Raw genomic sequence first — 20,897 nt, 5'->3', positions numbered from 1 at the left:
TGTGTTGTAAGTGGCTATGTTTATTATTTTTAAGGTTTTTTTTTAACTCTATAAATCTTTGTTGCAGGCCAGCAGGAGGAAGGCATAGTGTAGGAAATGAAAAGAGGTTTAACCACAGTCCCCGCCATTAAGGAGCTTTAGAGTGTAGTAGGTTGGGGGGCAGATATACTACAGTAGAAAGTGATGAATAGTGTGGGAAACAAAGGCAGATGAAAAATTATTAAATTTCTTTACTATCTACAGCCTATTAGCAAGTCCTTGAAACAGGCAGAGTAGGGACTCAACTATTCAACTACTAATACTTTGCTAAGGGCACAAAGGATCCCCCACATCCTGTAAGTCTACTTTAATATATAAAAATGCCTTTAGAAATTTCCTTTATCTCTAATCCCCCTAAGATACCTGCTGGCAATCATCTCTCAGGTATATGGCCCACCCGTATATATCTGAAGGGTCTCATGACTAAGGTTTTATTCGATGGTAATAAATGACCTTTTCCTAACAATAGCTAGTCCCCTCAAGTTTCCCTCTTGGGGAACTTATTTCCAAAATTCCTTAGAGAATTATGCTATCCCTAAGCCCCCTTCCAACTTGTAGGTATATAATCACCACCCCTACTACATCATAGTGTAGCTCTTTCTGCCCATCTCCTGTCCCTGTTTAATAAAATTACCTTTTTGCACTAAAGACATCCCAAGAATTCTTTCTTGGCAGTAGGCTTCAAACCCTCAGGTCTTCCTCCATCAATGAACAACTTTTACAAGGGGTGTTGATGAGGGAGTAGAAGGCTGGCTGAGGACAAAGCAAAAGCTGACACCCTCCAACCTTCCCCCACCCCCACTCTTGGGTGGGACATATAAGAAGTTCTCTAGGAATCTCCCAACCATCTTAACGTTAACAGCTTGCTAAAAAGGGCAAAAAGACCTTGGCAATGGTAAGGCCTCCGGTATCTGGTATCTTGTAGGTCCTCTTTAGCATATAAAGTTCTATTGAAACCTCCTTTTTCCTTCCCCCAACCCCATCGTACAAACCTGCCACCCCTCACAACCCCAGGCAGCAGCGTGCTTTAATAAACCACCATTTTGCACCAAAGCTGTCTCAAGAATTCTTTCTTGGTCCTCGGCTCCAGGCTCCTACCGACCCAATGAAAACCTCACCTATATTCTAAAACTTCATCTGTGATGTAAGGGATGTGGGAGCTCAGAGGAGGGAGTTTCTTTAGCAGTGGGGAAATACTGTGTCTGCACGGGAGCACTTGGTATGCCCATCAGGAACCTGAGTTCTAGAACTGGTTCTACTTTGCCCAGGGACCTTGGGCCATAAATTAGGCTTGTAAATTAAATTCCCCAGATTTCTGTTTTCCACTCTGAAATTCTAAGGGTTGGTTGGACGATTAGGTTCCCTGGGACAAGGCCCTCCGCAGCTTCTTATTCCTATTGTTTCTCACCCCTACCTGGCCCCCAGGCCAGACGAGGAAGCGAGCGTGGCCTCTTTAAGGGAGCCCTCCACTACGGACCAGTGCCCGGGGTGCCCCCGGCTGGAGAGCAGGGGCGGGGCGCCGGAGACCTGGGCTTTCCACGCAGCCGGGGACGCCGTAGCGTCACGGCGCTCGTAGCCAATCAGGGTGGAGCCTGCCTGGACGCATTACTAGGGCGACGAGCCCGACGCCTCCCCGATTTGGGATGAATTAGCGGCGGGTTCTGCTCAGAGGTTGTAACCCCCAAGATTCTCCAGCTCGTCCACGCGACCCCCACGGTGAAGCGCGACGTCCTCTGCTGGTCACAGGTGGGAGGCTGGAACTGTCAGGTGGGGGGGGGGTGTTACGCGCCGGTAAAATGGCGGCGGTGGCCGGGGGATCCCCGAGGTGGCGGAGGGGGAGTAACCCCACGGACTCTTCCCCCTGAGCTGCGGGCGTCCCCGGGCTGCGACCTGGATAAGGGTCGCTTGACCAGGAATTGGGGGCCCGACACAGGTGGCGGCGTCACCGGCTCAGGTGAAGGGAGACGGGGGAAGCGATTCCCAGAGGCAAGTGGAGGCGTGGGAGGGCTGCGGGGCCGCGCGGGCGGGCTCGGCGAGAGCTAGGCGACTGCGGGGCTAGTTGGGCCAGGAGCGCAATCCCTGTTCCCGGTTAATGTCAAGACCTTCCTGCTCCAGAGCTGGACCGGTCCGGGAGCTGCCTCGCCCCAAACGTAGCTGTCTTTCTGCCATTGTTGAATCACATGTGCAAACGCCCCAAAGTTTCCGCCACGTGCGAGGCTTGAGCGTGGGTTGTCGACCCCTAATCTGTGTATCTTCAGGCGCCAGATGCCTGCCCATAGGTGCCAGGGTGGCAGTGCCACCAAAGGAAAGGTAGGCCCCAGCCAGGAACCGATGTCAAGTCTGATTGTTAAGGTGTATCTTAGCTTCCACCGTCTCACTGGAGAAATAAAAAGGGCACTTGAGTGTCTTAGAGACGTTATCTTTCCTTGTACTTGTACAGTTTCCCGCTTAGATGGGTTCCTTGGAATATTGCCTCTGCCTTCGAAGCTCATTAACGGTATTCATGTGGACGTGGCTGTGGATAAGTCTGAGGTTTAGGATTCAGATTAAGCTTAGGGAAGTAATGGAAAGTATGGTGAAGGCCTTTCAGGGATGAAGTATTGTCTATTCATTTTGCTTTTTGGGCAAAGATATGTAATGAAATATAATTAGCTTTCAAAAAGCGTCTTAATGGAAGTCCTTTTTGCAAATCCGTTGATTTTTGAGAGTAAAAAAAATTATCTATTTTATAAGTTTTTTAAAAAGTTCCTGTTGCCACATTGTACTTCGATGTGACAGATAAGCATACTATCAAGTGACTTTTTATTTGATAGCAGGCTTGATTTTGTGGAGTGCTTTGTTCTGTCATTGAGAAAGCACAGTAGCACTTTGTGTTTCAGTCATCAGTAGTTCCTGTCTTTGGAGTGCTCACTGTGTGTCAGGCATTGTGAAAGTGAGGCTTCTCCTACCTTTTAATCCGAGCAAGTGGGTTAGTTCATCTGCCCCCACCAGTTATTTAGGCTGGCTGCTGCTTGCCACCAGAAGGAAATAATGGGGGGGAACCCAAAAGACTTTCTTCCACACTGCTACCTGGTGATTTGGTCAGTTTGGCCTGGGGCTTCAGTAGGAGTGGTCCTACTCTGCCACGTTAGGGAAATCATATAACCTCTTTGTCAGTATCTTACCTCTGAAATGGGCAAAGCATTACTTGTCCAGACAATCTCATTGTATTTTTTTTCTTTTTTTAGATTTTATTTATTTATTTGACAGAGCTAGTTTGCACAAGCAAGGGGAGCAGAGGAGGGAGAGGGAGAAACAGAGGGAAAGGGAGAAGCAGGTTCTCCATTGAGCAGGGAGCCTGATATGGGACTCAGTTCTAGGACCCCGGGATCATGACCTGAGCCGAAGGCAGACAATTATCTGAGCCACCCAGGCCCTCCTCTCATTGTATTTTTTTGAGGAAAACCAAGATGATATATGTGAAAGGGCTTACAAAAGTGAAAAATATAGGGGTAACAGTTGACATTTCTTACCCTACGGTTACTCAGCCAAGGACATTGTCTGTGCAGACTCAGTCACCTAGCAACTTTGCGAAGTACTTACTTTCTCATCTTTGTTTTTACTGATGAGGAAACTGAGGCACAAATTAAACAACTGTGTTCTCAACCACTGTACATACCATCTTCCTGTATCATTCAGATTTGTTATGTGTTAAGGGGATACATAGGAACACATTTTTCAATGAAGTATTTTGTTTGTGATCCTTTGGTTGTGTTGTGTAAGTAATAACCGTGTTTCATTCATTCCATTGGCATCCAATAGTGATTTATATCGTGATGATTACAGTAACTTTGGTTAAGTGGTATATTCAACCTACTTTTGATGCCATCTATCTATCTATCTATCTATCTATCTATCTATTTAATGCCCTTTATTTTAAAAAAGCATTTCAGAACAAAGAGTTGATTAATTTCTAACAGGAAGCAATAATCAATAATTAAGGAAAATTTTAGTTTTTATTAAACTCTCAATAACTTGTTGGGTTACTTTTGAAAGAAAACTTACATTAGGTTCATTGCTTTGATGTGTTTGTATACAGTAGTCCACTCTATAGAAAAAATAAAAGGATATGAATAAAAGTGGCTTGGACATTTATTCATTCTTTGAACCTTTATGGAATTGTCCTGCCAAGTCTTTGGCGTGTGAAGATTGATTCCTGACCTTATCATCCAGGAAGTCCAGGGAGAAGTCCCAGGTCCAGAAGTTTGTAGACTGGTGAATGAGACAAACAAACAATTAACTAAGGCAGTCTGAGAAGGACTTAGATGTAGTTGTGGTGGGTATAGAGAGCCGTGGGAACACATACGAGAGAACAGTTGGTTTTGTTTTGGGGGCCCTGACCAAGTGAGGAAGGGAGCTGACTGCAGGGTAAAGGAGAAAGTGCTTTCAGCCAAAGGAGTTAGCAGTGGAGAGTCAGGGTGAGAGAGTGCATGGGTGTCCAAGGGTCAGACCAGAGTTCTGCAGAAGTTGCTGAGAAAGAACATAGGAAAGATAGTGAATTCTCAGCTGAGAGAGGGACTTTATCACATGGGCAGTGGGACCTGTAGAAAAATCTTAATCAAATGAGTAATACAATCAGATTTATGTTCTGGAGAGATGACTGGTGGTGACAGGGTGAAAGAATGTAAGGAGATTAGCTAAGGACAGTTTCCATATTCCAAGCAAGAGGTGGCGAGGGAGTGCACTGGGGCATCCACTGCCAGAGTAGAGTTCAGAGTCCACCACACACATTTTGAAAGCTGAAGGGAAGATTGATTGGGTGTGAAGAATTATAGGGTGGGAGAGGGGAACACTTGCTAAGCAAGTAAAGAGTCAGGTATTTTGTTTTTGTTTTGTTTTTTGGGAACAATATGGTTGCAGATTGGAGATATTGTTCATTAATTCAAGAAAAGGATAGAGCAGAAAGTTCTTCATTACTGGGTTTTTGGAGGATTGTAAACTCTTTGAGGTTTTGGGGTCAATAAGATTTAATAGAACCAGGCTTATAACTTCCTGTAGGCTTCTGGTTTCATAGACTACAGAAAACTCAATTATGTCATAAAAGTCAACAGGGTCTGGTGAAAAAGTTGGCTCCACTGGAGCAAAGCCACTCAAAAGGAGAGGGAAGAATCATCTAACATATGTTGGGGTAAAATGTTAGAATAATAGGTATTAGAGGATTTTTTTCATTTATTTTTATGTTAGGTTTTTAATACACTTGTATAGAAGTCCATTATAATATGGAAATAATCACAAATGAATTCTCTAGTTGTAAAACGGATCAAACACCCAGAACAGTAGAGTTGTCTAGCAACTGACAACATAACATGAATGAATGCATTCTAAATGGACTGCAAGGTGAAGCTGGAAACCTTGCGGAGATGAAGGATTTCATGCTTTCAGAGCAAGGTTGAGAACTGTTCAAACCGTAAGCACAACTCAGAGAACTAGTACTCTAGTACTATTAGACTAAATTTCTTTAAAAAAAGACTCTGAAAGCAATGACTGTAACAATGATTGATAAAATTTGATGTCAGTCTTCATTAAAATTGAGAACATCTCTCCACCTAAGATACCATTAAGAGAATGAACGGCAAAATACAGACTGGAAAAAGAAATTTGGAATTCATATATCTGCCCAAGGACTCCTACCCAGAGTGTGTGTGTGTGTGTGTGTGTGTGTGTGTGTGTGTGTGTTTGTATGTATAAAATTAAAAGGACAATTTAAAACATGTACAGAAGTTCTGAACAGGCACTTTCTACTAGAGGATCTCTGAATGGTCTGTATGCATATAAAAAGGTGTTCAGTGTTATTAGTCCCAAATGGAGACTCCCAGAGGAGAAATAGAAATTCAAACAGTGATCTGCTGCTACACGCCTTCCAGAATGGCTAAAATTAGAAAGATTATTAATGCCAGTATTGTAGAGCAACTGAATCTTGTATATGTTGGTGGGAATGTACAATCATTTTGGAAAACTGTGGCTGTGTCTAATCTTACCCATTAAAACATCAATTCTACTCCTAGAAACATACTCAAGAGGAAGGGATATATAGGTCTACCAAAAAAAAAAAAAAGTAAAAAAATGTTCATACAACCTTTATTCATAATAACTAAAAATTAGATAAAACCTAAGGTACATTAGCAGCAGAATGGATGAGTAAATTGTGGTATATTTATAAAAGAGGATATTACAAAAACAGTTAATGAATGAACTACTGATACAGCCACATGGATGGGTTTTGTAGACAAAAGATTGCATACCATATGATTCCATTTAAATGAAGTCCAGAAATAAGGTACAACTATTTCCTCGTGATAGAAGTCAGAATAGTGGTTCATTCAGGAACCTTCTGGAGTGTTGGAAATGTCCCGTATATTGAGTTGGGTGGAGGTTATGTGGGTGTATGTATATGTAAAATTCCAAGTTGCACACTTAATATTTCTGCACTTTCTGTTATACTTTAAAGGGAAGCTAGTGAGAATTTGGCAATGTTAAGCCAATTTTGATGAGGAAACCCAGCAGGAATGATGGGAAAAATGCTAAGAATTGAAAAAAGCATGAGAGGCTTCATAGGAATTAATGATGAAACCTAGAATTTTTCTTTTGTTATAATTGTCTTGTAAAAGGCAAATGAGAAATCAAGTTTCTCATATCATGCAGTTTTACAATTAGGCTACAAAGTTATGTCCCAATTCCTTGTTAATTCCTTGTCCTAAGAATTGGTGTATACTTGCAAGTGTAACCTAAATTTTCATTAATATCAGATATATTATGAAAATAAATTGATTTATATTGTGTTTCATTTTTGAGGGGGAAATTCTAACCTAGTCTCTCTCTCTCTCTTTTTTAAGGATTTTATTTATTTGTTTATTGAACAGAGAGAGACAGAGATCACAGGTAGGCAGAGAGGCAGACAGAGAGAGAGGGGGAAGCAGTCTCCCCGCTGAGCTGAGAGCCTGATGTGAGGCTTGATCCTAGGACCCTGAGATCATGACCTGAGCTGAAGGCAGAGGCTTAACCCACTGAGCCACCAGGCGCCCAAACCCACTCTTTTCTCATCATTGTATAATGCCCCTGTTTAAGAGAAATCACTGTGTGGTTTTTTTTCCATTCCATGCTAATTGCTCTTGGGTAATGAGGACCACTGTGATCACTTTGGCTGCAAGGTTTTGTATGTAAGAGTGAAGCTGAGGAAAGCCTGTGGTTGAGTTCCTGTAGTCATGGGGAAAAGCTCACTAAAGGCCGTGGTGAACTTTAGCTTGATTTGACAGTGTTCATTGTACCTTTACCTAGTCCTCTCTCTCTGGCAGTGGGAACATGAGGGTCCTACTGTGATTACCCTGGAGGCAAATGAAGGGATATCTGAGGGGCACCATCAGTGAAAGCTGACCTGGGGGAATTAACCACTTTATCAGCAGTCTTTCACAGTTGAGGTTTCTGAAAAATGAAATTGTTCACTTCCTCCCAGGAAGTAGATTGCTGCTCTGGGGACAGTAAAGGGAAGACTTAAGCTACCCATTGTTTTCCAACTCAAATAAGAGCTCGCCTCCATTTTATGTTTTAAGTGTATAGTTAATCCCCTTGGGAGAAGCAGGAATTTTGAGTGTTGGTGAGCTGCTCTCCATAGGTGTCACAAGGCAAATGATGGAAATTAGGAATAAGAGAATGAGGAGGAGAAGAGAGTGGTGGCGGCCATTCGTAGAGTTCTGTGTGACCCAGAGTGTGGAGGGAAAAAGGTGATTTTTAGCTCAGACAGCAACTCTTTCCCACAGGAGTGTTCAGGTACCTTGGGGAAGCCAGCGTTGTCTGTGGCTCTTATTTCTGCCATCCTGTTGTTGTCATACAGATGTTTTCTTAGAATTATGTTTTCTTTTTATTGTGTAGCCTTTAAATAAAAAAAAAAAATTGCCTATGTGGGCTTACAGAAGAAAATGATGGTAACTAGGAGCTGCTTGAACACCAACATTTTTATTTATTTACCTTGAATATTTTTGGACACCATGAACTTGGTGGTGGGGACAGAGTCATATAAGACATGATTCCTGTCCTTGAGTTTACTCTCTAGAGGGGGGATGAATTAGTGCCTTCTCTCCAAAGATCACTGAGAGTCCTCTTTTGTCACCTCTAGATTTTCTATGATGAAAGGTAAGCATGACAGCTGTGAAACATGAGGTCCATAGGCTGTCATGGTGACAGTCTCTTCTGGTAGTTATTAATAATAATTATATACAGTTAATATTTGTTGAGTGCTTACTACATACTGGGTTAAGTTCCAAGTTCATTAAGTTTGCAGTTCCTTTAATTCTTCTATGAGGTGAGTACTATTATAATCTTCATTTTACCTTTGAGGAAATGGGCCAGAAAGGTGAAATAACATGTGTTTGAATTTAAGCAGTCTGGTTCCAGGGTCTGCTGTAATGCCTGTTTTAATTCACTTTAAATTTTTTTTTTTTTTTTTAAAGATTTTATTTATTTATTTGAGAGAGAGACAGTGAGAGAGAGCATGAGCGAGGAGAAGGTCAGAGAGAGAAGCAGACTCCCCATGGAGCTGGGAGCCCGATGCGGGACTCGATCCCGGGACTCCAGGATCATGACCTGAGCTGAAGGCAGTCGTCCAACCAACTGAGCCACCCAGGCGTCCCAATTCACTTTAAATTTAAAATATACTCTATTTATGTGGTTTTAGGTGTAAGATTATTATTTGAATAAGAGTGTGCTTTATATTACAAGTTATGCTCAAAGTTTCTGAATATCCATGTTGAACATAGTTTGCTATAGCTGCTTAGGATGATTCTATAATGTGGGAGTTTTTTCTTTTTTAGAGGAGGGGAAATGGGGTAGGAGGGGTAGAGAGAGAGAATCTCTCTCTGGGCTTCATGCCCATCAGGGAGCCCCATGTGGGGTTCAGTGTCACGCCCCTGAGATCATGACCTGAGCCGATCAGGCATTCAACTGACAGCCATCCAGATACCCCTATGATGTGGAAGTTTTTTTTTTTTTGTCTTTTTGAAGATTTTATATATTTATTTTAGAGAGAGTGGGCGAGAGAGGGAGAGAGAGCGTGAGATGGGGGAGGGTCAGGGGGAGACTCCCTGCTAATAAGCAGGGAGCATGATGCCGGACTCTATCCCTCTATCCGGGGACTCCAGGATCATGACCTGTGCAGAAGGCAGTCGCTTTACCAACTGAGCCACCCAGGCACCCTATGTGGGAGTTTCAAATAAGAGATCCTTTTGCGCTTTTCTCCTTTCCTGTGTTGTGATTGTTTTGGCTCTCTTAATACTCTTACATGTGTCATTTTATCATCTGAAATTCAGTAAAAACGTATTTCTGGTTTTATTGTTTGTGTTATAAACATACACGTAATGATGTTTTATGATGTATTCAAACTGGAGAATTTGTGAATTATGGGAGTAACATATTTTTAATGTGAATAACTACAAATTTAAACTTAAATTGTTTTTTTCGGCATGGCTGCTAATTAGGACCAGTTGATTAAATTAAAGGGAGAATTATGTTTGCTTTGTTCTCTGTAAGAATGGAAGAGAAGTGTAGAAGCAGGACTGAAATAATCTAGAGTAGTCTAGGGGGTGCTGGAGTAACCTTATTTTGCTTAGTTTATTTATGGTTGTAATGAATCCAGCTCAATTTACCTTTTCTTTCTTTCTGAGAAGAAATACCTTGGAAGTCAGAGTTAATCAAGATTGAATCTTTCCTAGAGTTACTGATATAAATAGTTCTTGAGTTCTGAGTGGGCTAATCTTCAGGGAACTCAGTCTGCATTGGGCAGAGATATTCCTAAAGCTGTATTTTTTTCTCTTTATCTCAGATTTCTTTAACTTTCAAAAATTAGGGGTGTTAATATTCTTATTTTGAATTCAGAACTCTAAAATTGTATCTGGTTTTCTTTTGCAGTTGCAATTCAGACTTCTCAAGGGCCTTTTCCATACCTATTTGTTAATTCTTTACATTTCTAGGAGATGAGTACTTATATTCGTTTCTTGTGGCTGCCGTAACAAATACCACAGACTTGGTGGCTTACTACAGCAGCAGCTTACATTTTCACAGTTCTGGAGGCCAGAAGTCTTAGATCAGAATCAGTGGCTGAGGTCCAAGTGTGGGAGGACTGTGCCGCCTCCAGACGCTCCAGGGAGAATATGTTCTTGCCTCTTCTGGCTTCTGGTGACTGCCTTCATTTCTTGGTGTGATCACAGCACTCCAGTACTTTCGTCTGTGGCCACATTGCCTTTTCCTCTTCTGTGGTCCAGTCTTCCTCCACCTCCTCCTCCTTCCTTTTTTTTTTTTTTTTTTTTAAGATTTTATTTATTTATTTGACAGAGACAGCGAGAGAGCAAATTCAAGCAGGGCGAGTGGGAGAGGGAGAAGCAGGCTGTCTCCGCCGAGCAGGGAGTCTGACTTGGGGCTGGATCCCTGGACACTGGGATCATGACCTGAGCCAAAGGCAGACGCCCAATGACTGAGCCACCCAGGTGCCCCTCCTTTGCCTTCTTTTTAAGACAGTTTATTTTGAGGTAATTGTAGAACTACTTGCAGTTGTAAGAAATAGTACAAAAGGAACCCATGTACCTCTTACCCAGTTTTCCCCAATGGTAACATCTTGTAAAACTGTAGTACAGTATTACAGCCAGAATATTGACATTGATAGAGCCAAGATCCAGAACAGTTTTGGCATATAGGTTCCTTATGTGGTCCTTCGATAGCCATACACCCCCTTCTCAGACAACCACTAATGTGTTCGTCATTTCTAGAATTCTTCCATTGCAAAAATGTTTTGTAAGTGGAATTATACAGTATTTAACCTTTGGGGATTGTCGTTTTCCACTTAGCATAATTCCCTGGAGGTTCATTCAGGTTGTTGCATGTATCAATAGTTTGTTCTTTTTTCTTGCTTGGTATTCCTCATGAGCCTTAGTATTTGGTGTGGATGTACCCATTGAAGGACATGTTGGGTGATTTCTAGTGAATGGCTCTTAAATAAAAACTGTTACGAACATTCATGTACAGGTTTTTGTGTGAACTTAAGTTTTCATTTCACTGGGATAAATGCCCAGGAGTGCAGTTGCTGGGTCATATCGTGGTTATATAGACAAATGAGTGTATTTCTGAACTCTCAGTTCTATAGCATTGGTCTATATGTCTGTCCTTATGTAAGTGCCACACTATCCTAATTACAGTTGCTTTGTGGTAAGTTTTGAAATCAGGAAGTATGAGTCCCCCTACTTCGTTCTTCTTTTTCAAGTTTGTGTTGATTAATCTAGGTTCCCGAGCATATCCATATGAATTTTAGCATCACCTTGTTAATTTCTACGAAGACTTCAGCCATGGGTTTGGTAGTGATTTTTAATATATTCATTGAGTTATATAACCATCACCACAATTAATTTTAGAACATTTTCATCACCTCAAAAAGAAGTCCTCTGTTAATTAACAGTAACACTCCCCTTTTTCCCAACCTGGGCCCTAAATAAGATCTAATCTACTTTCTGTCTTTATGTATTTGCCTATTCTGGACATTTCATGTAAGTAGAATCATACAGTATGTGGTCTTTTGTGATTATCTTCTTTCACTCAACATGTTTTCAAGGTTCATCCCTGTTGTAGCATGAATCAGTGCGTCATCTTTATGGCTGATAGGTATTCCATTGTATGGATAGGCCCCATTTTATTTATCCATCGATCAGTTGATGATCACTTTTTGGCTGTTATGAGTAATGCTGCTATGGTCATTCAAGTACAAGTTTTTGTATAGGTATATGTTTTAATTTTTCTTTGGTATATACTTAGGAGTTAAATTTCTGGGTCATATGGTAAACATGTTTAATCTTTTTAAAAAAATTTATTTAAATTCAATTTAGTTAACATAGTGTATTATTAGTTTCTGAGGTAGAATTTAGTTTTTCATCAGTTGCATGTAACATCCAGTGCTCGTTACTTCAAGTGCCCTCCTCAGTGTCCATTCCCAGTTACTCCATCGCCTCACCCACCACCCCTCCTGCAACCTTCAGTTTGTTCCCTATAGTTAAGAGTCTCTTTGGTTTGCCTCCCTCTCTGTTTTCTTCTTACTCTATTCTTTTGAGAAACTGCTAGACTCTTCCAGGCTGTGCCATTTTACAATCCCATCAGCAGTGTGTGAGTGTTCCCATTTCTCTACAGCCTCACCAACACTTATTATTATCTGTCTTTTTGATTATAGGGACATTCTAGGGAAGCTATATTATAATATCCTAGTGGATGTGAGGTGATGTCATTGTGGTTTTGATTTGCATGTCCCTCATGGCAAATGTCCTCAGACATCTTTTCATGTGCTTGTTAGTCACTTTGTATATTTTCTTTGGAGAAATATTTATTCAGATCCTTTGCCCGTTTTTTGAATTAGGTTATTTGCCGGGGCACCTGGGTAGCTCAGTGGGTTAAGCCTCTGCCTTCAGCTCAGGTCATGATCTCAGGGTCCTGGGATTAAGCCCCACATCAAGCTCTCTGCTCAGCGGGGATCCTGCTTCCCTCTCTCTCTCTGCCTGCCTCTCCGCCTACTTGTGATCTCTGTCAGATAAATAAATAAAATATTAAATTAGGTTATTTGCCTTTTCACTACTGAGTTGTAAAGTTCTTTATGTTCTAGATCCAGGCCCCATATATATATATATACACACACGTATACATATATATACACACATACATGCACACACACACATACATATATATATTATATATGATAAATGACTAAAATTTTTTTGTGTAGGTTGCCTTTTCACTTGAAATGCAGTTGCTTTTTAAAATGTTTATCTTGTGGGGGGGCGCCTGGGTGGCTCAGTGGGTTAAGCCTCTGCCTTCGGCTCTGGTCATGATCCCAGGGTCCTGGGATCGAGCCCCGCATTGGGCTCTCTGCTCAGTGGGGAGCCTGGTTCCTCCCCTCTCTCTCTGCCTGCCTCTCTGCCTACGTGTGATCTCTGTCAAATAAATAAATAAAATCTTTAAAAAAAATAAAATGTTTATCTTGTATCTACAGCTTTGGTGAACTCATTTATTAGTTCTGGGAGGCTTTAAAAGTAGTTTTCTTGGGATTTTCTGTGGAAAACTCATGTCATCTTCAAATAGGAGTTTTACTTCTTCTTTCTCTGTGGCTTTTATTTCCTTTTCCTGCTCCTTGCATTGACTAGGACTTCCACTACTGTGGTGGATTAGAGTGGTGAGAGTGGACATCCCTGCCATGTTCCCAATAATAGGGATTGTGCAGTTTGTCTTCTATCATCAAGTGTAGTAATGTTTACTGGAGGTTTTTTGTAGATGCTCATTAACCAGTTGAGGAAGTTCTCTTTTATTCCATTTTTTTCTGAGAGTTTCTCTTATGAACAGGTATTGAGTTTTATCAGTTGATTTTTCGGTATAGATTAGTATGGCCTTGTGGATTTTTTTTCAGTTAATATTGTGGATTACGTTGATTGATTCTTGAATATTGAACTAACCATGTATCTCTGATTAAATTCAGCTTTTTTTAAAAAATTTTATTTATTTATTTGAGAGAGAGACAATGAGAGAGAGCATGAGAAGGGAGAAGATCAGAGGGAGAAGCAGACTTCCAGTGGAGCAGGGAGCCTGATGCGGGACTCGATCCCAGGACTCTGAGATCGCTCAATCAACTGAGCCACCCAGGCGCCCTAAATTCAGCTTTTTATGTACTGTTGAATTCTGTTTGCTAATACATTGTTAAGGATTTTACATTTATATTCATATAATGGTCTGTAGTTTTATTTTTTTTTTACTATCTTTTTCTGGTTTTTTGTGTCAAGGTAATACTAGCTTTGTAAATGGAATTGGAAAATACTCCCTATTCTTGTGTTTTCTGGAAGTGATAATTCCTCTTTAAAAATTTGGTATAATTCTCTGATGGAACAATCTGGGCCAAGAGATTTCTTTTTCTGGAGGTTTTAATTATGAGTTCAATTTCCTTAAAAGTTACAGGGCTAGAAATGATTTATTTCATTTTGGGTGAATTGTGTGCTTTCCAGGAATTGGTCCATTGACACACAAAGTGGGATTCCTCATTGCTGCTGGCAGAGGTGGGCATTTCAGCTCCTTTCTAGGCCACCCCTGAATACTACTCTGTATTCTTAACTATCCCCCCTCCCCCCTTCCATGGATCTCTGGACACTGCTGGGAGGGGATGACCTTCCTAACCTGGAGGGTGGTGAAAGTCCTGCCTCTCTATCCGGCCTTTCATCTACCACCTCCATGGGGATGGGAAGGAGTGCCTTGTTACTGTCATGGGAATATATGTCCAGGCTCTCCAGATGCTCTCCGTAGACATTGTGTGGCTGGGGAAGAGGGTCTTTAAACCCACCTGACAGGAAGCCTTTGATATGATCCCTGAAGGGGCCAGGGGTTGTGTAAAGGAAAGAGGTAATGTTGAGGCACGACATTACAGCCTGGTGAGAGGGAAAGTTTAGGCTCCCTACCTGGCCTGTGTTGTCATGGGTAGGGATGGGCCATAGTTTTGTATGTGATTTTTTTGGCTAGAGTGCGGTAGTTATTGTCTAAAAGTTTTCTGTCTTGTGGTGTTGCTCTTTTCTTGGTCCTTTGAAAGAGCAGAGACTTTTTTGTCTAACCCCCTTGGCATTTCTGGATAATGGGCTTCTTCACCTCCACGTCCATATGATGCAAAAGGAAACTCAGCACCCTGTTGTTCCATGGGTCCCAGGTCCCCAGCTGGTGCCTTCCTCTCTCCTTCAGAGTCCTCTTTTGGTTGTCTTCTATATGATGTCCAGGGTTTTTAGTTACACTTAGCTGGAATAGTAGGGGTAGTATATCTTACTGATTTTACCAGAGGCAGAAGTTGGACTGGGATTTTTTTTTTTTTTTTGAAGAAAACGTAGGGTGGAAATTAAGAAACATAAATTGACCAGTAAGATACTTAAGAAGTTAATTTTAGGTCAGTTACTTGAAAGTGATAGTTTAACTGGGTCTTTATTTCTCCAGAGAATAATTTTCTGTCTCATTGTTTAGTAAAACCAAACTCCCAGTAGTTCCAGATCTTTTAAGAAGTTTGGCAATCCAACAGATTATTTCTGTATTTATATATAAGCACGTTTATATATATATATACATTTATATATAAATTCATTTATATATACATATATATTTATATATATACATTTATATATAAATTCATTTATATATAAATTCATTGTGAATCTAAATTTCTGACTAGTGTGTGATAGAGGGAAATGTATCTTATTGAAAAATTAGGTTTCTGGAAAAGCCTCAGTTTTTCTGGAGGTTGTCAGAGATATTGAAGCTGTGGATTCTTTTCTAAGAGGAGAAATAGGCGTTATGGATAGTGGTTGAGAGCTATGTAAGAAGAATCTGTGAAAATCTTTGAGTAACCAAAAGGATTACTGGGGGTCTTCTTTAGAAATTAGGTGATATCTAGAGCACTTTTCCTATAGATCTAATCTATGGGGTCTTCAGCTTTTATTGTTTTTTTTTTTTTTTCATTTATTTTACAACTTTGAGAATTGTGAGTACCTGACAGCAACACAAGTTATTCTTGTCCTTAGACATGCAAGTGAATTTTTTTTTGGTTAGAGATACAATTGATCTCTTTTCCTCTTTGCTGAAAGAAGCCAGTTTTGGATCTGTGAAGCAGATGTGTTTCACTATTTCTGATTGCCTATATGTTTGTGCTCTTTGGAGTCACTTTTGAACCAAATGAGGCATTTTATTTTATTTATTTATTTATTTTTAAAGATTTCATTTGTTTATTTGACAGAAAGATCAAAAGTAGGCAGAGAGGCAGGCAGAGAGAGAGAGAGAGAGAGAGAGAGAGGGAAGCAGGCTCCCCGCAGAGAAGAGAGCCGGATGCAGAACTCTGAGATCATGACCTGAGCTGAAGGCAGCGGCTTAACCCACTGAGCCACCCAGGCGCCCCCAAATAAAGCATTTTATTTGTTCTGTAATTAATGAGTTAAATAAAATCATAGATGTTAATTTATATTTGTAGGGAAGGCTCAATGTTATCTTTTTGTTTGTTTAAATTATCCATTAACAGCATGAACTCTGAATTTAGCCTGTTGGGCTTGAATCCCATGGTAGCACTTACTGTCATAGAGACTTGGAACAGGGGATTTTATTTTTTAACCTGTTTACCCACTGCAGTGAGGGGTCATGGTGCTGTTTTCTCCTATGGCAGTTGCGAGGTATGAGAATTAAAAGAGATGTCGCAAGTAACATTTCTTACAGTACCTCCCACATCTTCAGAACTCTGCTTTTTGTTATCAGAAGGCTATGGATAACTAATTTTACTTCCCTGAGACTTGATTTCTTTCTTTCTTTTTTTTTTTTAATGTTTTATTTATTAGAGAGAGACTGTGAGCATGAGCAAGGAGGGGAGCAGAGAGGGAGGGAGAAAGAACCCCAAGCCTACCCCATATCTAGCGCAGAGCCCAACACAGGGCTGGATCCCAGGACCCCCAGATAATGACCCGAGTTGGATGCCCAACTGATTAAGCCACCCGGGTACCCCTGAGACTTACTTTCTTAATTTGTAACAACAACAACAACAAAAAATGAGGGGACTTTTTACTTGGTTGTTAGGTCATAGATTTCACTGGCAATTGTTGGAAAGAACGCAGCAAAGCAACTGGTAATAGTTGCTTTTGGAAGTGAGGGTGCTTTTAACGTGCAAGTGACCTTTCTGCTCTGAGAGAGGGAAATGTACAGTTTGATCTGGTGAGCAATTACTCAGAACAGTGGCCTGGTAATTCAATTCAGTAAACATTCATTGAGGAGACCCTGTTCTGCCTTCCTTTGTACTGCAAAGAAGCATTAGGGCTGGAAATGTGGCTTAACAAGGTAACAGAAATATTACCCTTTGGCCTTAAAAAAATGTGGAGGGTGGATTCTGATAGATGGAAGGCTAAATTTAGAACTCAGCACCTTGATGGATGTGGGCATGCTCGCCAGCGAGTAGAGGTGAAAGGGCTGAATTTTGCTTAACCTAGGGATAACCGTTAGCGTTTCAAAGGTAATTTTTGGGTGAGTACGACACTGGATGTTTGAAGAAGAGGGAGGAGCTGGAAAGATGGCTCAAAGATATCTGTTATTTAAATTGACCGTTCCTTCTGACCCTCAGTATTTAACAAATGTTTTACTTGAGAATTTTTTGGAGCTTGGGTGGGGGGGGGGCGTTCAGGTGTTGGGAGCAGGGTAGACTTGGTGAATTGGTTGAGTTAGAAGAGGGGTTCTTCAGAGGCTGAGAGAATTTAAGCCCCTCAGAAATTAACAGTGGTTTGGGAGAAGACCTTGTTTTTTTGTAGGTTATGTAATTGGAGCAAGTTGGGGGATGGCTCAAGCCAAGAGCATCCTCAGCTACTCTTAGCTTAGGATAATGGAAATAAGCCTCAATGCAAAATGCCTCACATGTGAACAGGGAGTTTATAATTGGTTTACATATTATAATGGAATTAAGTATTACTCTAAACAAAAGTAGCAGTCTGCCTAATGCAAATATATTTTAAAGTTTCATGCAAAATAAAATGGTCTTTGTAGTTTGGCTTTAGACTTAGAGTCCAGGAAGTGGGGAGAGTGTGTCATGCCTGCTTTATTTAGGAAGGTTTTAGGAAGGTTTCAGCCATCTTTGGAACTTGAATACACCCAGTGTTGTGGAGGATGGGGAGGGGGAGTTGCCCCTTATCCCGTTCCTCGTGGACGTTGGGAACTAGGCTTAGATTTTGTCCTCACTGTCCATATTCTGGCTGGGGCTGTTGCTTTCTGGGAAAAACCAAAGTTCTGAGGACCTGGAGGATTATAACATTGCTGCCTAGCTTTCAGTCTGGAACTTGGGGACATGGGACACATTGGGCTCTTACTGCACTCTCTGTCATTCCCATCCTTACTTAGTACTGTACCCAGCACAGTCCTCCCGGATTCCTGAGTCAATAAACCTGCTCATTAATCTAGTCGGTATGGAATATCTCCGTTCCATAGGCCCATTATAGCCTTTTGATACCATGAACCATCTGACTAGCCCGGTATGTTGTTCCCAAACTCTGCTTTCCCTTTTTTCTCCCATTTGTCACCCTCACTGGCTGAAAGACAGTTGGGACTCTCTTCCAGGATGCTAGCAACAAGAGGATGAGATGATACGTATGGGGTCTCTCTGGATTGGATGTGGGGGGGTTCTCCAGATGTGCCACAATGATTGGGTGGGCGCCGGTGGCACAAGCAGTGAAAGGATTCACCCAAGACAGAATGAAGGAGACGAGTTTACTGCGAGGCTGTCTGCCACTAGGTGCTGGTGGTTGGGCAGGGGGTGGCTGTTTCTCAAGGGGGTGAGGAGGTATGGGGACTTACAGAAATTTTTTGGTAAATGTTTGATTGTAAGTAGCCCTCAGTTAGGGCCTATGGAAATTCTGAGGTGGGTCCACTATGGGCCCGTCTGTATTCAACCAGGGGGCCACTGGGGGCCCTTTTGCCTTGATCATGTTTCCATCGTTCAAGCCTAACTGCCTAAAAATAGCCTCTATAATATGTACATTGTATGGAAGAATAAATTGTGATCCTTTTGAACCATGGGTCATTAACATGGCAGTTTCTAGGTATTGAGTGTACTTTCTAAAAGCTGGACCGGCTGTAAAAGCTTTGAGTAAGTCTGTGTAATGGTGTCTGTGCCTGAAGTATTTATCTTGCTTCACGTACCTGAGCATGAAGCTTTTCTGAATTGATGATAGTTGTTCTGTTTATGTTGTGTTGTTGAAATGTTCTATGGCTGTTCCATAAACTTTTCTTTGAAAAAATAAACACTTCTGTGAGATGCATTATAAATTTCCTGTTGTTAGGTAAAAAAATGGTCCTTTTTTGTCGAAGAACAAGACCACATTTCAGTTTGCTATTTGGTAATGTGATTCTTTTTGAATCTTTATGTTAAAAATAAAGTACAATTTGAGTCCAAAATATTTCTTTATAAAAGATTTTATTTATTTGTTTGTCACAGAGAGAGAGAGAGAGAGAGAGAGCGCGCGCGCTCATGCGCACTAGCAAGCACAAGCAGGGAGAGCTGCAGGCAGAGGGAGAAGCAGGCTCCCCGCTGAGCAAGGAGCCCTATGCGGCACTCGATCCCAGGACCCTTGGATCAGGACCTGAGCCAAGGGCAGACGCTTAACGGACTGAGCCACCATGAATATGTTCTAGATTTCAACCGTTAACTTTTCTGCTGAATGCAGTAATTTGCTTTTGTTTAATTCCTGTAGAAGGTTATGTGACACCACTAACAAGTATCCTCCCTTGAGTAGTGAGGGCTTCCTTTGGGGGGTGAGTAGGGAATCTTATCTATGGGGATAACTTTTGAGAACTGATTCTGCTATGTTCTCCTCTGTCTCTAGGTGCACGTTCATCTGTCTGTGTCCATTCAAAATCACTGGTTGTTGCCTTCCTTCCCAACTTGGCTAACACTAAGTTCATCCTCAATCCCATCCTCAGTTCCCCTGGATGTGTGTTTTTCTACATTGAGTCGTCCAGGTTTGAATCATTATACTCAATTTGACCCAAGCTCCCCTATCCCCCCCTTTTTCTATTGCTTCTTTTGTAATGCTTTTGATGTTTTTCCCCTTCTCATCATTATGCTTGCATTATTTTAATAGCCTACTACTAGGTTTCTAAAATAATAGCTTACATTTATTGTGCATGTGATACAATAAAGACTGTCTAGTTCTTGTCCCTGGTTCCAGACGTAGAGCTTCAATAACACTTGGAATTTCCTGAGTGGTAGGCGTATCTTGTATTATTCATAATGAGCCCCCTTTAACCTTACCTGAGTTTATACTAATCATGTGACTTAGGATGGGCCCTTAGATAGTTTCAAGGGAGGGGCTGGGAAAGACTTAGCTATCAATTAGAGGGTTGGAACTTTACCACCTCTTGATCTCTGGGGTGAGGAGATAGACTGGAGATTGAGTTCATTCATGCATAAGTGATTTAATCAACCATGCCTATGTAATGAAACCCTTTATATAAACTCTGGGATCACTGGAGTTTCCAGGCTGGTGAACACATGGATGTGCTGTAAGGGTGACACCTGAATTTCTCCAAGAGAGGGTCTGGAAGTTCTGAATCCCTTCATTCTCTTCCCCTAGACCTTGTCCTATGCGTGTCTTCCACTGGGGTTTTCCTACGTTATATACTTCATAATAAAACTGTTAATTGTTTAAATATAGTGTTTTCAACAAGTTCTGTGAGTCATTCTAGCAAATTATTTCACTTGAAGGAGGGTTGTGGGAGCCCTTGAATTTGTGGCAAGGTTAGACAGAAGTTCTGATAGCTTGGGGACGTGTGATGCAAGGGCAGTCTTATTGAGTATCTTGCCCTTTAACTGTGGGATCTGATGCTAGCTCCAGGTAGTGTGCCAGAATTGGTGGTGTCAAGAGAATTGGTGTCAGAATTCAGTATTTGTTCCTTGTCAATCATTGTGATATGTGTTATTTTATGTAATACTAACTATAGCTAGGTAGGTTCTGGTTTTATCTCCTTGTTTTATAGATAAAGAAAGTGAAGTTTTTAAAAAGTCATAGAACTTGCTCAGAGTAATAGAGCTAGATGTGGCAAACCCAGTGCTTTCTGATTCTACAGTCCTTACTTTACCCTTTATGTAACCCTTAAAGTAAACCCTTAACCCTTTCTAACCCTCTTGATTGGAGGGTTAGAACCTTACCAACTCCGCCAATCTTTGAGCTGTGGACTGAGGACTGCTTTTTCTACATCACTTTTGGGCTCAGGCACTTGAAATTCTCCATTATGGTAGGATGGAACCCATACTCCTTAGGCGG

General features: G+C 41.3%; 1 protein-coding gene across 1 annotated transcript in view; it reads left to right on the top strand.

Annotated features, from left to right (window-relative positions):
* The first annotated feature begins 1,676 nt into the window (after positions 1 to 1,676).
* Positions 1,677 to 20,897, top strand: part of LOC111154185 (lysocardiolipin acyltransferase 1) — a 177,903-nt gene continuing 158,682 nt past the window's right edge. Inside the window, exon 1 of the mRNA XM_022513629.1 lies at positions 1,677 to 1,785. The gene's annotated coding sequence lies outside the window, so the exon portion shown is untranslated. The remainder of the gene's footprint in view (positions 1,786 to 20,897) is intronic.

Source organism: Enhydra lutris, unplaced genomic scaffold (assembly GCF_002288905.1).
Source record: "Enhydra lutris kenyoni isolate GAN:26980312 unplaced genomic scaffold, ASM228890v2 scaffoldscaffold35, whole genome shotgun sequence".
Classification (NCBI taxonomy): Eukaryota; Metazoa; Chordata; class Mammalia; order Carnivora; family Mustelidae; genus Enhydra; species Enhydra lutris.
Note: the sequence above shows the minus strand (reverse complement) of the source record. Positions and strands in the feature narration are given on the sequence as shown.